Here is a 13405-nt window from a genome sequence, read left to right on the forward strand (position 1 = left end):
TAGACGTTTCCAGGTCTATTATGTTCCAGGCCAATCTCCCGATTAAGTTTTGGGGTGAAAGCGTTCTTGCCGCCGCTCACGTCATCAACAGAACTCCCTCGAGCCTGTTGCAAGGGAAAACCCCATACGAGTGTCTTTACGGCAAAGCCCCTTCTTACGCCGACATCAAGACATTTGGATGTCTCTGCTTCGCGCACAACATGCAGCGGGACAAGGATAAGTTTAAGGCACGAGGGAGGAGGTGTGTGTTTGTGGGCTACCCGTTTGGTAAAAGAGGCTGGAAGCTGTACGATCTAGACAAACATGAGTTCTTTACGTCACGTGATGTTGTGTTCGACGAAGCCGTCTTCCCGTATCAAACTACTGTGCCTTCGGTAGACGTCGAACGGGTCAGAGGAACTGAGGTCTTGGAATTGGCGCCTGAGTCGAGGGGGAGTGATCACGATGATCCCATCGACACAGTGGTGACTCCGCCAGTGGACGCGGTTGCAGAGCAAGGTCACACGGTAGCTGTAGGACCGGAGCCTGTGATCGCAGCAGAGAACACTGCCGGTAAAGTAATAGAGGCTGCAGTGACAGAACCGGTTACAGTGGCAGAACCGGAAGAAACCGGACCACCTTAACCATTCTCAACACATACCCTTTTACTTTCTACTCAACGATACGACAAAGTTGACGGTCATTTTGTTGCAGCTTCTTGCAGCAATGTAGTACTTGGCTGCGTTGTGTGCGTACTTCTCAAACAGACGGTCGATGATAGCATCTCCGAAATGAGCAACCAACATTGGTTCAGTTATGGATCTTTTTCTGCTTGCCATCATTTCCCCAAAATTTAATCGACATGTTTCATCGTCATCTTCCTCACTATCTTTGTATGGAACTAGATGTTCATGTGTCTCGATGATATTAATCTCAAATGATCCTTCTTTTTGAACAATTTCCCTGTCCTCTTCTTCACCCGCATCATAAAACGGCAAGTTGAATGAATCAACATCAGATTCCTGAACAATTCCCTATACTCACAAGTCACAAAATATATACAAGAAATCTTACAATAAGGTATGATTTTGTTTGTTAAAAAAAACGTATGATTTTGTATATAAATTGCTTGGTACTCTCCACTTATTATCAACTGATATTGAACTATGAACTTCATTAATATATATACATATACATATTCTTACAGTTTTTTTTTAAATAGAGCTAGTATTAGACCATCCGGTGTATTTTGCTATTTTTATCTAAAATAGAGAAATTATATAATAAAGATAGAGTTTACTCTAATGTAATATTCTAAAATAACATTTTCTATAATTAGAGTAAAAAGTAGAGAAATGTTTGCTTCCCATGATGTGACAAAAAAAAAAGGTTTGCTTCCAATGTATATAGAAAATAATAATCTTTATTTTAGAGAAAAAAATAGGTGTGGATTAATTTACCTCTAAGTATTATTATAAAGACAAACTAGATCTGGTTGTGCGGGTATTTATTTTCTAGTTTATATATATATATATATATATATATATATATATATATTAGTTTATATAATTAGTATATATTTTAAGGTTATTTATATATTTGAATATGTATACATTTTTTTCAAATACAATAATTTTAATTTTTTTGCTGTAAATTAATTATTTTAAATCATCACATATATATATATATATATATATATATTGCTTTTTATTATATATTTGTCATACTGATTTTGTGTTTAATTATAAAACCAAATTTTTTATGCACAAAAAAAATATATTCAAAGTTTATTTTGTAATTCATTTATTATGGTCCTGATCCGTAATTCAAAGAAAACAATTTTTTATGTTTATTTATTTTAGATAATTAATTACTGTATATATAAAATTTTAAGATAAGTTAATTTTTATACATTTATTATATAATTTACTGATGTTAAACTGTTCTACCAACATATTATATTTTAGCATAAAATATTTTATATTTATGAAAATAAAATATATTAACTTATCAATTTAAAATAATTTTATCATATTTATTTCAATATAATGGGTTTCTTTTAAAATGGTAGATGTTATTATAAATAGATAAAATAGGACATGATTTTATTTTTTTTCATTTGATAAAAGATAACAGCGTATATATATATATATATTAATTTATAATAACATTTCATTACTAACTACGAAATTAATGAAAATATTTATGTAGAATTTTGACAGTGAAGATCTTGTTATAATCTTTTTAAAAAGATTTGTTAGAATTTTTAAATATAGATATTTTTATTTTAATTTTAAAGATATCAAAAAATATTATGATTTAAGTAATTATAAATTTTATATTATATTAGTATTAAGGAAACACATTTAATAAAGTTTCTAAATGATGATCTAAATAAATTATCACACATGAAAAAAGTCATCATTTCTATTTTAATAGATAAGATATATATTTTTTATTTGATCACATAAGATATGTATAAGGTTGGTATAACTGGTTAACCGGCAGTATAGTCACACCAAAACCAAAAGATAAAAGGTAATTTGAATCAAACTTGTGGTCGAGATTTTCACATAAAATGTTTAGACTAAACCGATGCTATAGTTTTATAATAAAATGTTTAGAACAAACCGAAGCTAGAATTTTATAATGTTAGGTTTGACTTCTGTTTATTCAGTGGTTAAGTACATTCAATAAGTTGCATGTTATAATTCTATTTATTTGAAGATAATTTATGCTGGTTATCCAAACCAGAATTTTAGGTGTATTGTTGTCATATAGTTTCGATTAGTTAGGCATAATAATGATAAGATTAAAGATTAAATGTGACATGACTTTCTAGGAATAGGTTCATTGGGTCTATTTAAAAAAAAAACACACATGAATCAAGGCTGTGACTTCTGTTTTAATATATAAGATATAGTGATAGATTGAAAATACTTTTAGTGATTACCTCGGAGACCAAGTCGAGGAGGGAATCAGTCAACAACGACCAGTAATGGCAGCTCTCTCTATTAAGAGGATCAGAAGCATTTCTGCCTTTGAAATATGAGAACCATCCGTCCATTAGACACAACTTCTTCAGAACGCATTTTTAAGAATAACGAAAAATCATTTTGAAACTGATCCAAGTAACTTTTGGACACACTTAGAGCCTAGAGGGCAAGGGTTTCTAATATACACATTCTTCTTGTTATCTTCAAGCCCTTCAGGGACCTTAGAGAGCCAATGGATACTACAAGCTGAATGAACAAAGTGAAGAGATTTGCTTGGAAATAGCCTCGAGTAAAAAGAACCGGGGACTCATGAGACGAAGCACCTTCCCTTAACATCCATCATTAGATTCTCCTTGAAGGAAGTGGCCCACTTAAAGGTCATATTGAAATCATTGTTTGGAAGATAGTTTAGGCAACAATCAATTTCTGGTGGGGTTCGACTGGTTTCTTGGTACGAAGCTATGATCCTATTGACGATTCCAGACATGGCCAAGAAAGTGTTTTGTCCAGAAGAACAGCCCAGTTCAGCCACTTTAATGGATTCAGGGAAACCCAAATTCAGTAAAGTTTTTCTAATATTCTCTACCACAATCGTTTGTGCTTTAGAGAAAACAGTTTTCTGAAAGTTAAATATACAAATATAACTGGTGTTGTGAAACTTAGGAGAATAGTATCTTATTCTTATTCTTCATAAACATAAGAAGCCCTTTATATATAGGGAATTACAAGATAGATAAACCGTCATAGAATAATGGAAAGACTAGAAAGGAAATAGTACAAATTATAAGTCTAATGTAAATAGGAAAGTAGCCACCTATGAGGAAAAGGAAAGCGGCCGACTCTCTCTCTCTCCACCGTCTCTCTCTCTCTCTAGCGCATGGGCCGGTTAGGACGGGCCGGTTAGGACGGGCCGGTTAGGACGGGCCGGTTATGGACATCCACAATATGGTTTAAAACACTCCCCCTTGGATGTCATAACCATACAGAGATTGTAATACGCTTTGAATGTTGCCTCATTAAAACCTTACCAGGAAAACCCAATGGGACAAAACCATGGTGAAGGAAAAAGAGTACAACACGTATTACTCCCTCTGATGTGTACCTCACTGAAGGTCTTTTAGTCGACGCATCCCAATCTGACGCGTGAGCTTCCTGAACGTCGAGGTAGGAAGTGATTTGGTGAATAGATTAGCTTAGTTGTCACTTGAACGCACTTGGACCACTTGGACCTCGCCGGCTTTCTGTAGCTCGTGCGTGAAGAAGAACTTAGGCAGGATGTGCTTCGTCCTGTCTCCTTTGATGTAGCTGTCCTTAAGCTGAGCAATGCATGCTGCATTGTCCTCATACATGATCGTTGGATCGTCTTTACCTTCGGTCATCCCACAATCAACTCGGACATGGTTGGTCATGGACCGTAACCATACACACTCGCGGCTGGCCTCGTGAATAGCCAAGATCTCCGAATGGTTGGATGATGGTTGGATGATATGGTCGTTCCACCATGTGTGAAAACATAGCCTGTCTGTGATCGAGCATTGTGTGGATCCGAGAGATAACCTGCATCAGCAAAACCAACTAATCCTTCTTTGTTTTGGTTAGTATAAAATAGACCCAAGTCTTTCGTTCCTTGTAGGTAACGAAGAATATGTTTAATCCCGTTCCAGTGCCTTTGGGTCGGACAAGAGCTAAACCTAGACAGTAGGTTCACAGCAAAACATATGTCTGGCCGAGTGTGGCTGGCCAGATACATTAAAGCTCCTATGGCACTGAGATATGGCACTTCGGGACCAAGGACTTCTTCATCGTCCTTCTTAGGGCCGAATGGATCAGTGTCCAAACCAAGAGATCTCACGACCATGGGGCTAGACAATGGGTGAGACTCGGCCATATTGAATCTTTTGAGTACTTTTTCTGTATATGCCATTTGATGCACAAGGATTTCATCTTTAATGTACTCAAGTTGTAATCCCAAACATAATTTCGTTTTTCCTAAATCTTTCATCTCGAATTATTTCTTAAGATATTCAACTGTTTGGGAGATTTCTACAGGGGTTCCTAAGATATTCAGATCATCAACATACACTGCTATGATCACAAAACCCTTGTCGAATTTCTTTATAAATATGCACGGACTGATCGGATCATTCTTATATCCTTCTTTCACTAGGTACTCACTTAGTCTATTGTACCACATTCGACCTGATTGTTTCAATCCATAAAGTGCTTTGTTCAACTTTATACAATGTTGTTCTCGAGAAATCGATTTGTTTTTCAATTCAATACCCTCTGGTACTTTCATATATATCTCATTATCCAGTTGACCATATAAGTATGCAGTTACTACATCCATTAACCGCAAGTCTAATTTCTCTCTTATAGCCAGACTTATTAGGAATCTAAAAGTAGTAGCATCCACCACAGGGGAGTATATCTCCTCATAGTCTATTCCTGGTCTCTGTGAGAATCCTTGTGCAACAAGCCGTGCTTTATATCTCACGACTTCACCATGTTCGTTTCTTTTCCTCACAAAGACCCATTTGTATCCAACTGGTTTGATATCATAAGGTGTCCAGATTATTGGACCAAAGACATCTCTTTTCTTACAAGAGTTTAACTCCACGTTTATAGCTTCTTTCCATTTAATCCAGTCTGATCGTTGAGTGCACTCTAAGATAGACGTGGGTTCATGATCTTCGTTTATATCCATGATTTCAAGTGCTACCTTGTATGCAAATATATCATCAATGTCGACATTCTTTCTGTTCCATTGTATCCCAGACAAGACATAATTGATTGAGATCTCGTTATTATCAGGACCTTCAGTACCTTGAAGCTTGGCGTCCCAAGCATCATTATTAGGCACATCAGGCCCGGCCGCGTCTAGGGCCTTAGGTTTGGCCGCGGCCATGACTCGGGTTTTAGGTTCGGCCGCGGTCGTGTCTAGGGTTTTATCAACCTCAGATTCATTCTCAGCACCTTTCTTTGTTTTCCGAGGGTTCTTATCTTTGGAACCTATTGGTCTACCACGTTTCAGACGTGTTCTAGACTCTGTAGCAACTTGATTGTGTCCCTCTTGAACATCAATACGAATTGGTGCATTAGCAGCTGGTATATATGACTTTGTTACTCTCTTTGGGTCAGCAAAGGAATCTGGACATTGATTAGCTAGCTTTTGTAAATGTATTATCTTTTGGACTTCTAAATCACATTCCTGAGTCCGAGGATCTTGCCAAGATAAGCATGTTTGATTCCATGTAATTTCTTTTACCAGCTTATTATTGTCTCCCCCTAATGTTGGATGGTCGGATTCATCAAAGTGACAATCCACATACCTGGCCTTAAATAAATCACTCGTAGTTGGCTCAAGGTACTTAATTATTGTGGGAGAGTCATATCCAACATATATCCCCATCCTCCTTTGAGGACCCATCTTAGTTCTCTGTGGTGGTGCAATTGGTACATAGACGGCACATCCAAATGTCTTAAGATGGGATATGTCTGGCTCATGACCCGTGAGCAATTGTGATGGGGAATATCTATGTTCACTAGATGGCCTGATGCGAATCAGTTCGGCCGCATGTAGAACCGCATGTCCCCAAGCTGAGACCGGGAGTTTTGATCTCATAAGTAACGGTCTAGCAATTAGTTGTATGCGTTTGATAAATGATTCGGCCAAGCCGTTCTGTGTATGTACATGTGCCACTGAGTGTTCTACACTTACCCCCATGGACATACAATAATCATTAAATGCTTGGGACGTGAATTCACCAGCATTATCAAGACGTATAGTCTTTAAAGGAAAGTCTGGAAAGTGAGCTCTTAAACGTATTATCTAAGCAAGTAACCTCGCAAACGCCAAGTTGCGGGTTGATAATAGACATACATGCGACCATCTTGTGGACGCATCAATGAGGACCATAAAATATCTGAACGTCCCACAAGGTGGGTGTATTGGTCCACAGATGTCTCCTTGTATTCTTTCCAGAACGTTTATTGTTTCCTTAGTCACTTTAACTGGTGATGGCCTAACAATGAGTTTCCCTTGTGAACATGCTGCACACGTGAGATTCTTAGGGATAACTCTTCTTTCTTTCAATGTGTGGCCATTTGTGTTTAATATCAACTTTCGCATCATGGTCGAGCCGGGATGGCCGAGCCGGTCGTGCCAAAGAGTGAAATTTTCGGTGAACACTTTGTTTACCGTAGCATTAGCCTCTATCATACTGACCTTGGCATAGTAAAGACCAGTAGAGGGTGCAGGTATAGTCTCTAAGACTTTCTTATGGCCTTGGGCGATTTCAATGATCTGAAGGAACTCTTTGTTCCCTTCTCCCTTAGTCTCAATATGGAAGCCATTCATTCGGATATCTTTAAAACTCAATAGGCTCTTTGAGCTGAGTGAATATAATGCATCAGATATCTCTAGATGCGTACCCTTAGACAACAAGATGTTGGCCTGGCCGTAGCCTTCTATTAGGCCGGCTATACCCACAATACTTATATTGGCGTTTTTAAGTGTTAGATTAATGAAGTATCTTTTGTCTCTTAAGATCGTGTGGCATGACCCACTGTCCACCACGAATATATCCATGTTATCTTTTATTCTTCAAAACAAGATTATAGAATGATACTTTAGAGACTTCATATCAAAATCATTTATTCATTAAGTTTCTTTTTTAAAAAAAAAAAAAAAAAAACAAGTTCAAAGAAATAACAAAACATAGAAAACACAAAACAAAGAACACAAAAGTTTTAGATGGCCGAAATCAACTTGATTCTTTTAGACAATCTGATGTTTCATAATCCATAAGATCATCTAGTTCATGATTAAAATCATCTTCACCATCTTGATAGATCATATGGGCTTCAAGAATCTTCCCTTTCAGACTCTCTTGATAGAGGTCAACGAGATGTTTGGGAGTCCTACATGTCTTAGCCCAATGGTTACTCATTCCACACCTATGGCACACGGATTTGGTCGAGTTTTGTGGTTTAAAAGAGGTACTATGGCCTCAGCCATGACCACGGCCAAACGAGTTTCCTTGGCCACGGCCATAAGAGTTATAGTGGCCACGAACACGACCAAAAGAGTTTCGGCCACGACCACGTCCTTGCCATCTTCCACGGCCACGGCCGTGTTTGCCATTGCTCTGGACGTGGTTAGACTCTTTCTTTGCCTCTGCGGCCGCATGTGCTTCAGGTAATGGGGTTGATCTAGGAGGTCTCAATTCACTGTTTCTCATCAACAATTCATTGTTTTGCTCAGCGAGCAATATACATGAGATCAGGTTAGCATAAGTCGTGAAGCCCTTTTCACGGTATTGTTGTTGTAACAACACATTGCTTGTGTGGAAGGTGGAAAAGGTTTTCTCTAGCATATCCTTATCCGTTATATCCTCACCACAAAGTTTCAATTTAGAAACTATCTTAAATAGGGCTGAGTTATACTCATCCACAGACTTATAATCCTGGATTATGAGATTCCTCCAATCATACATAGCCTTTGGTAAGATCACCGTTCTCTGGTGATCATATCTTGCTTTCAATTCTGTCCAAACGTCTAAAGGATTCTCAATGGTCAAATACTGATCTTTGAGACTCTTAGTTAGATGATGGTGAATAATCAAGATAGCTCTGTATCTATCTTTCTCACTAGCATTATTGTCCTCGGTGATACATTCACCGAGTCCCTTGGATTTCAGGATGATCTTAGCATCAGGTGTCTATTGCAAGTAATTATCTCCAGAGAGATTTAGGACAGAAAAATCCAAGTTGTTGATTTTCGACATCTGAAATCATATGTTTTATATTTTATATCTTTAAATGTGTTCATGTGAATGCAATCTATATTTTCAAGCAATCCAGTTATACAAGTTATGATGCAATCAAGCCTCACGGCCAAAACAAGATGTGTTCAATCTTAGCATTCGGTTTCAATCAAACAAGCAATACAATTGATTTCAATTTGAAAAAAACATTCAATCAGTTTGATTTTTTGCATACGGGTTCTATGTGATTCAATTTCAAAATAAGTATCCGGTTTTAATCAATCAATTTCGATTTCAGGTATTAGGGTTTTGATCAAGTTGAAAACGTATGAAAACAAGCTATCCTATCATGCGATTTCTAGCAATCAGATCAAGCAATTAAGGCTAGCAATACGATTTCATTCAATCAGTTTTATAAATTTGATCAATCAGGTTCAAGTATGAATTTAGCAATCCTAGCAAACGGTTTCTATATGATCATATTCAATTTCAAAAACATATTCAATCAAATTCAATTTTAAAATCGAATCAAGCAATCAATCTTAGTTTCGATTTTAGGCATTAGTTAGGGTTTTGGATCGAACATGTTCTTAGCATTAGGGTTTTGCATAATATGTGATTAGGGTTTAAGGTTTTAGGGTTTTAGGGTTTCAAATCAGATCATTAGCTTTCGATTTAATTATTAGGGTTTTGATCTATTACTTTAGGATTTTGATTATCAGTTTCAATTATTACCTTAACCTCAAATCGGGTTGAATGGACCACCAAATAGAGAAGATTCGTGAGCTGGGACGTTCTGATCGGGTCGCAAACAAGTTGCTATCGGGTCGCGAACGGGGATCGGTTTCGTCTGTCGCGAACGGGCTGGTTGCTGAGATCGTCGCGAGCTGGAACTGATCGGGTTGCGAGCTGGAGCTGATCGGGACGCGAACAAGCCTGGGTCGGGAACGGTTTGAATACGGGATGAGAGGTTCTCGATCGGGATTAGGGTTTCGCGATCGGGATGGAGGTTCGCCGAGGGCTGGTGTTTTTGAGTTGGGTTGTTTAGCTTAGGGTTTAGAGATTCGTGCTGAAACGTGTTGTGAAACTTAGGAGAATAGTTTCTTATTTTTATTCTTCATAAACATAAGGAGCCCTTTATATATAGGGAATTACAAGATAGATAAACCGTCATAGAATAATAGAAAGACTAAAAAGGAAATAGTACAAATCATAAGTCTAATGTAAATAGGAAAGCAGCCGCCTATGAGGAATAGGAAAGTAGCCGCCTATGAGGAAAAGGAAAGCGGTCGACTCTCTCTCTCCACCGTCTCTTTCTTAATAAAATATATATATATATATATAGATAAGACTTACCCTTACCTGTGATTTACTATTTATAACATTCAAAATTTAACTATTCATAAACATTTCTATAAAACTATTTTGATTATTACTTATATATTAGACCATTTTAATAGAATACAACATTATATATATATGATATTATTTTGCCACTAAATAGATTTTAATTTTTTTTTTAATATTTCATATTACTACGTACAATAATAAAATATTATAGAGATTTTTTAACTTTTATTTTTAAATAATTAATTAAATTTATAATCATTATTCAAAAATATAACATAAATATTAACTCTGCTTTAGTCTTAAAAATAAAAATACAAATTGCGGGTATTATATTTTAAGAACTCAATAACTACTTTAAAATAAAACATTTTATCAGCAAAAAAACAAAAGATATAATCAAAACGGTTTACAAGCATAAGCAAAAACTAAAGAATTAAATATTTTTAATTTAATTATATTGAATTATGTAGAAAAGATAATAATATCACCTTTTCAAAGTTTGGATGAAAATCTAGTTATATTTATGCAGATGCTCTAGTACTATTCTAGTTACGTTTTCAAAGTTTGGATGAAAATCTAGTTATATTTATGCAGATGCTCTAGTACTATTCTAGTTAATTTATCATAGCTAGATGATGAGGAATAACCCTGATGACCAGAATTATTAGCATAGCTATGTTCTCCGTCGCCTCCTTTCATGCTAACAACATTCGTCAAAGGGTTCCTATTATATAGAAGGTTAGAACAACAAATACAATAACGCAAATGATACAGAAAGGTAATTATTATGAGTAAATTAAGTTGTCTACCGATTTAACTAGCTAGTATTAAACACACACACACAAAATTAAAGAACATAAGAAAATAAATGTTTTACCTTGAAGAAGACATGATGTGGAGAAAATCTTTCAATTGGTATCTTTTTTTTTTTTTTTTTACGTCAAACGGCCATTCTATTACTCAAACTTGAGATGGTCTGGGTAACCAGACCGGAATAGAACAACCAATAAAAAGTAACTCCCTACGAAAAGTTCTTGCAGTCTTAGCTAAAAAATCAGAGGACTGGTTGCGCGCTCGTGGCACATGGATGATCTTGAAGTCCGGGAAACAAATCTGCATCGTCTCTATCTTCTCCAATTCTGTAGCGAAGCTTGGCCACTCCTGAGGTTCCTTTATCATTGCGATCAGCTCTTTGCAGTCTGTTCCAAAGCTCTGGCACGACGAGTGTTGAAGCATATTCTCCATCGCCCATCGCAGTGCTTCTACCTCCGAGTGCAGTGCTGATTCACATCGAGTGAAATTTCGTGTTCCCATAAGTTGCACGTCTTCCGCGCTGTCAATCCAGACCCATCCACATCCACTAAATCTGTCAGAAGCTGTCCACGATCCATCTAACAGGCAAATACTACCCAAACTTAAGGCTTGGTTCACCTCATTACTGTTGGCCTGACCTACTGGTGCAATCATCTCATTTGCATTAAACCATGCTTGACACTCACTTTCTGCATGTCGAAATAGCTCCAAAGGATCTCTATCTATACCCCTGAAAAGTTTATCATTACGATCCTTCCAAATATACCATATTATCCAAGGATAAGGATCCCTATCTTGGTCTGGCTCTATGATAACATTCTTCCTCCAGAATAGATAATCCATGTTTGTGTAGACGCTCGGCAGTGGAAATATCCCTGGACTTGTAGGAGTTGCTAATAAGGACCATACTTGGAGAGCTGGTGGACATTCAAATATTGCATGAGTTACAGATTCTTCTGTTTCGCCACACCTCGGGCAGTAATTATCACACCTTATATTCCGCCTTACTAAATTCCTCGTCACTGCCACCTGACCCGTTATCAATTGCCAAATAAGATGACACATCTTCCTTGGCGCTTTCAGCTTCCAAGCAAAGGCTTGAAGCTTGGTGATACTTGGTTCCAGCACATTCTTTTCCTCTTCTGGCTTCAATAGATTTTGAGCAACCCAGTATCCAGATTTAACCGTTAATGTCCATTCCTCGTGTAACTCCAGCAGAATGTATCACAGCGATGACTAGAACTTGTGGCCATACTGCGAATGAGTGGTATATCTTCAGGATGAACATAATCCTCTAGTAACCCTACATCCCATTCCTTCATTTCCTGGTTAATGAGTTCACTAACTCTCATATTCGGGTGCATCACTGGCGCTACAGGTGTAGCTGGTCTAGCAGGCGTAGTTGGAATCCACGGATCCTCCCATACCTTGACTTCATAACCAGAATAAATCTTCTGTCTAATCCCTAGACTCAAAAGTTTCCTTGCGGCGTAAATGCTTGTCCACACATATGATGGGCTACTTGCCGAGATTTCCCTTAACGGCGAGGTCATCCTATAATATCTGCCCTTCAGCACTCGGGCAACCAGCGAATCAGGGTACTGAACCAATCTCCATAATTGTTTTGCCAATAGTGCTAGATTAAACTCATGAATTAAGCGGAATCCAATCCCACCCTCTTCTTTAGGTAAACAAACATTTTCTCATTTTGCCCAGTGTATACCTCTTTTTGGTGGGTTCGAGCTCCACCAAAATTGTGCAATGGCACTAGCAAGGTTTTCACAAATCTCCAATGGAAGCAGAAATGTCGACATAACGTATGTTGGCAGAGCGAGCAAAATGGATTTGATCATTACCTCCCTTCCTCCTTTTGAGAGCCATCTACCAGTCCAACCATTTACCCTATGCATCAGGTTATCTTTTAGAAATGTAAAGAGTTTGCATTTGGAGCCACTAATATCCTCTGGGATTCCCAAATATTTCCCCATCCCACCATCATTATGTATTCTAAGGACATCTTTAATCTCTTGCCTAGTAGCTACATTAATCCTCTTACCAAAGAGTAAGGAAGATTTGTCAAAGTTAATACATTGGCCAGATGCTTTGCCATATTTCCTGACTACTTTCATTACTTCTTCACATTCATGGGGCTCCACCTTACCGAAAAAAGGCTATCATCAGCAAAGAGAAGGTGGGATACCGAAGGACATGCGCGTGTTACACGCATCCCCGTTATCTTCCCTTGATTCTCTGCATGATTAAGAAGGCAAACGAGCGCTTCCGTGCACAGAATAAAAATGAAAGGAGACAAAGGATCTCCTTGACGCAGCCCTCTACCTGGAACAATATTTCCCCTTGGCTGCCCATTCATAAGAACTTTGTACTTTACCGACGTAATGCACCTCATAATCCAGGTGATCCATGTTTCAGCTTCATCACAGCTTCAATAAACGACCACTCCATCCTATCATATGCTTTACTCATATCTGTCTTTATGGC

General features: G+C 37.4%; 1 pseudogene; it reads right to left on the minus strand.

Moving 5' to 3' along the window:
* Window positions 1-644: 644 nt before the first annotated feature.
* On the minus strand, window positions 645-11749 carry LOC106373362 (annotated as a pseudogene).
* Window positions 11750-13405: the final 1656 nt, after the last annotated feature.

This window comes from Brassica napus, chromosome C1 (genome assembly GCF_020379485.1).
Source record: "Brassica napus cultivar Da-Ae chromosome C1, Da-Ae, whole genome shotgun sequence".
Lineage (NCBI taxonomy): Eukaryota > Viridiplantae > Streptophyta > Magnoliopsida > Brassicales > Brassicaceae > Brassica > Brassica napus.